The sequence below is a fragment of the Chrysochloris asiatica genome, unplaced genomic scaffold, assembly GCF_000296735.1.
Source record: "Chrysochloris asiatica unplaced genomic scaffold, ChrAsi1.0 scaffold00596, whole genome shotgun sequence".
NCBI classification, from domain to species: domain Eukaryota; kingdom Metazoa; phylum Chordata; class Mammalia; order Afrosoricida; family Chrysochloridae; genus Chrysochloris; species Chrysochloris asiatica.
The window spans coordinates 193951-199537 of NW_006409114.1; positions in this window are offsets into that span (position 1 = coordinate 193951).

Here is a 5587-nt window from a genome sequence, read left to right on the forward strand (position 1 = left end):
TTGGCCGTTTGGTTTTAAGTGGGTACTGTCTCTTTAAATTTCGAGGCGATCTATGCACATCTGTAGTAGAACCCTCTGAGGGTGGGGCTGGGGTATTCACTAGCTCCAGCACCCCTATAATTACCAGAATAGAGGTACGCAGACAGCAAGGGACCTATGACAAGATGCCAAAAAAAACCCAAAAAAAACAACAATGTCCACACGTCTATCTCTGTGGCTCTGTCAGGCATCCTTGGCTGCTCTGGTCCTTTCCCCTCTTGGCCCCACACAAAATGGCAGCTCCTGGAACAGCTGAGTGTCCCGTTCCAGCAAGGAATGGATTTCTTGCTTCTGCCACAAACTCCCTAGCTGTAAATCTTCCAACCTTCTAAATATTCCCTTATATATATTTCAGAGTACTGGGACCATCCCCTGAGTCTTCTTGGTCCTGTATTCTGTGTTTTTCCCGGCAGAGCTCGTCACTGCACTTCCACCTGATCCGCCATCTTTTTCTGGAAGTCTCCAGTGCTTATGTTGTAGTGACACCAGGATTCCTTATTACAAAACCTAGTTGCTTGAAATTCAGAAAGTGTTTTTCCTTTGGAATTATAATTTGGAAACATGCTATGATGGTTTGAATGGCAGCTCAGAGAGATTTATTTAAATTGCTTTAAATTATAGCTATACCTGTATCATTGTTGTTTATTAATTTTATTGGGCCACAATTCTCAGTGTTTTGGCAGTATGATATAATTACCCTTCATTATGAAATCCAGTATAATGTAGTCACTTCCTATGGTAAGATCTCCTGTGAGCAGCCAATCCATCCAACGGGGTTTACTTTTGGTGGGGGATATCCTGCTTCCAGTACGATGAGGCTTCATAACTTTTATTTGTGGACAAATATAATTAAAAGATAATGGTTTTTCACCAGACTGCAATGTCGCTTTGAACTGTAAACTCAGTGGTTCAGGCCTGCAATTTACTCACCAGAAACCCTATACAGGATCACAATAGTTTGGAACTGACTTGACGGCACTTCATAACAACAAGGTTTCCAGGGGTGCCTACTGGGATTGAATTGATATCTTGGCAGTTAACAGTCTGATGCTTGTTCTACAGCACCACATCAGGTCTCATGTTTATACGAGGAGGCTTCAGAAAGTCCATGGAAAAAGTGGAATTAAGAGATAATGGGTATACAGAGGAGATTGTAATCATTGCAATGAAATGATGAATGTAAAACCGATGTTCCCCATGTAAGCTATCACTCAATTCCCAATAAAAAATTTAAAAACAACAACAACAAAAATGGATTTTTACCACTGGTGTATGTTATTGTTGTTGTTAAGTGTTGTCGAGTTGGTTCTGATTCATAATGATACAGCTTAAAGTTTCTCAGTTGTGACTGGTGAGTTTGAACCGCTGACCTTGCAGTTAGCAGTTCAGTGCTTATCCTATAGCAACCATACCAGGATTCCACTAACACATGAGAAGACTTCAAAATGGTTATGGAAATATGGAATTGAAAAACAATGGGGATTTGCCATGAACTTTTTAAAGCTCTATTATACATGTACATTTTGGCAGATGCTCACTTGCTTTTTGTTTTATCTGGATCCTGCATCTGGTTCATCATCTGACATCTGGTTCTTTGAACTTGAGCCAGAGTCCTGCCATATTGCTTTTCTATCTTTGATTCATCAGCCCTTACAACTATGTCAGGGGAATCCTCAAGCCTGATATTTGTCCCATGTTCTTGGCAACCTGCCAGTTTCTAAATCTGCATCCACCAGTTGTCTGTCAGTTTCCAATACTGTGATGGTCTGTGTGTTGATGTGATGCTGGAAGCTATGCCACTGGAATTTTACATAGTAGCAGGGTCACACATAGTGGATAAGTTTCAGCTTACATTCCAGACTAAGACAGACTAGTAAGAAGTAGAGGTGGTCTACTTTTGAATGTGTATCCACTGAAAGCCATATGACGTGCATTGGAACATTACCAGAGAGTGCCAGAATATTGAATATTGAAACACTATAAATAGTGCCAGAATATTGTCAGATATAGTGTTGGAAGATGAGCCCCTCAATACTGGAAAGCACTCAGAATATGGCTTGAAAGGAGTGGCTTCCTCAAAGTAGAGTTGACTCCATTGATGTGAGTGGATTAAAGTTTTCAAGACCTTCATTTGTTCTGATGGGTCATAATACAAGATGAGGAGAAGTAGTTTTGTTGCTGTTGCCTTTAAGTGCCATTGATTTGGTTCTGACTCATTGTTACCCTGTACAGCGTTTCTGAGGAGCATCTGGTGAATTTAAACTGCTGATCTTGTAGTTCATACTGACCTTATAGAGTCCAATGATTTATCCCACAGTGCCACCAGGACTTTAAACACCCATTAATAATTGGAAGATAGAATTTATAAAATGCGAATCTAGGAAAATTGGAAAATGTCAGAAGTGAAATGGAACATATAAAGAATATATAAAAATGCCTTCTTAGGCATATGTGAGCTGAAATGGACTGCTATTGGCCATTTTGAATTCTACAGTCATAAAGTTGTCTGTAAAGGGAATGACAAATTAAAGAGGAATGGCATCACATTCATCATCAAAAAGAGCATTTCAAGATTTGTCTTGAAATATAATGCTGTCCGTGATAGGATAATATACAAATATCTATAAGGCAGACCAGTTAATAATACTGTTTTTCAGATTTATACAACAAACAATAAAGTCCATCATGAGGAAATTGAATATTTCTATCAACTTCTTCAGTCTGCAATTAATTTAACATACAATCAAGATGCATTTGTCGTTACCAATGATTGGAATGCAAAGGTTGGACATAAAAAGACGGGTCAGTAATGGGGAAATATGGCACTGGCAATAGAAATGATGCAAATACCTTTTTAAAACAATATAAAAGACAACTATACTAGTGGACCTCACCAGATGGAATACACAGAAATCAAATTGACTACATCTGTAAAAAGAGACAAAGGAGAGGTTCCACATCATCAGCCAAAACAAGGCCAGGAGCAAATTGTGGAAAAGACCATCGTTGCTTATATGCAATTTCAGACTGAAGCTGAAGAAAATTAAAAGAAATTTTCACAAGCCAAAATATGACCGTGAACAGATCCTACTTGAACTTAAAGACCTTCTCAAGAACAGATTTGATACATTAGGTGCTAAAGACTGAAGACCAGAAAAGTTGTAGGATGACATCAAGAACATCATCCAAGAAGAAAGCAAATAGTCATAAAGAAGATAAGAAAGAAGGGAAAGAACAAAATGGATGTCAAAGGAGACTCTGAAACTTGGTCTCTACTGTAGAGATGCTAAAGTCAGTGGAAGAAGTGAAGAGGTAAAAGAGCTGCACAGACTATTTCAAATGGCAGCCCGAGAAGACAAAGTTGGGCATTTTAATGAAATGCGCAAAGACCTGAAATTAGAAAACCAAAGAAGAAAGAATACCCTCAGCATTTATCAAGCTGAAATAACTGAAGAAAAAATGCAAGCTTCAGTTTGTAATATTGAATGATACTATGGGCAGAGTTCATAAGGTCAATGGTTCAGACCTACTAGCTGCTACTTGCAAAACCCTATACAGAGTTGCTATGAGTCAGAACTGGTGGTGCTGCCGAATAATGTGCTGGACCACAAGATCAATTTGAACTGCAAGGTCAGCAGTTCAGACCCACCAGTTGCTTCTCGGAAACCCTATACATGGTCTATATGAATCGGAACTGACCCAACGCACTTAACAACAACATGGGCACAATATTGAATAATGCTGAGTGCATCAAAAGAAAGAATACATAGAGTCACTGCACCAAAAATAAACGGTTGATATTCAACCATTTCAAGAGATGATAATATGAATGAGAAGTGGTGGTGTAAGAAGTGAAGGAAGAAGTCCAAACTGCATGGAAGACATTGGTGAAAAACAAGGCTCCAGGAACTGACTTAATACAAATTGAAACCCTTCAACAAACTGATGCAGCACTGGAGGCACTCACTCATTTATGCCAGGAAAATTTGAAGACCTGTCCAACCGATTGGAAGAAATTTATATTTGTGCCCATGCCAAATAGAAGTGACCCAACAGAATACGGAAACCACCAGGCATTATCACTAATATCACATGCAAGTAAAATTTTGCTGAAGGTAATGCATGAACAGCTGTAGCAGTACAGGAACTACCTGAAGTTCAAGCTGGATTCAGACAATGACATGGAGCAAGGGGTATCATTGCTGAAGTCAGATGGATCTTGGCTGGAAGCACAGAATACCAAAAAGTATTTACTTGTGCTTTATATACGACACAGAGGCTTTTGACTGTGTGGATCATGAAAAGCAATGGACAACAATGTGGAGAATGGGTATTCCAGAACATTGAATTGTGCTCTTCAGGGACCTGTGCATAGAGCAGGAGGCAGTTCGAACAGAGCATGGGGACACGGAATGGTTTAAACTCAGGAATCGTGTGTGTCATACTTGTATTCTTTCACCATATTTATTCAATCTGTATGCTGAGCAAATAATCTGAGAAGCTGGATTATTTGAAGAAGAATTTGTCATCAGGATTGGAAGAAAAGTCTTTAACAGTCTGTGATACAAAGATGATACATCCTTATATGAAGAAAGCAAAGAGAACTTAAAATATTTACTGAAAAAGATCCAAGATCACAGCCTTCAGTACAGTTTGTATCTCTATGCAAAGAAAACAGAAATCCTCACAACTGGACACATAAATAACATGAGAATTGAAGGAAAGATTGAAGTTGTGAAACACTTCATTTTGCTAGGAATGACTGTAAACACCCATGGAAGCAACAGTCAACAAATCACAGAATGTATTGCATTAGTAGATCTGCTACTAAGGACTTCTTTAAATTATTCAAGAGTGAAGATGTCAATTTGAGGACTAATGTGTGCCTGACCCAAGCCATGGAATTTTCTATAGCCTTATAGACATGTGAAAGTTGTACTACAAATAAAGAAAACCATAATAGAATTGATGCATTTGACTTACAGGGTTGGAGAAGCATACTTAAAGTGGAATAGATTGCTCGGAGAACAAACATCTGTGTTGGTAAAGTATAGCCAGAATGTCCCTTAGAAGCCAAGATGGCAAGACTTATTTTCTCATAATTCTCAAATTATTAAGGGATACCTGCCCCTGGAGAAGGACATTGTGCTTGGTAAAGTGGAGCGTCATGGAAAAAGAGGAAGATGTCAAACATGATGGATTGGCCCAGTGGCCAGAGCAGTGGGCTCAAGTGTAACAAACAGTGTGAGGTTAGCTCCGGCCTGGGTAGTATTTTGTTCTGTTGTGCAAAAGAGCTTTATAATTTAGAACTGACTTAGCAGTACCTGACAACAATAACATGTGCGTGAGATAAATCTCTGTATATATTTGTATATAAGATTCACTGGTTTACTTCCGTAGAGAACCCACTTTAAGGCAATTGTGAAACTAAGGAAGGAAAATATTTTATTGAGATGACTATTCAGTTGTTGCAAAGGTCAAAAGAAGGAGATTAATAGGATGTGTGATGAAGATCTATTGAGGCAAAGTAACTTTAGCTGTAGTGGAG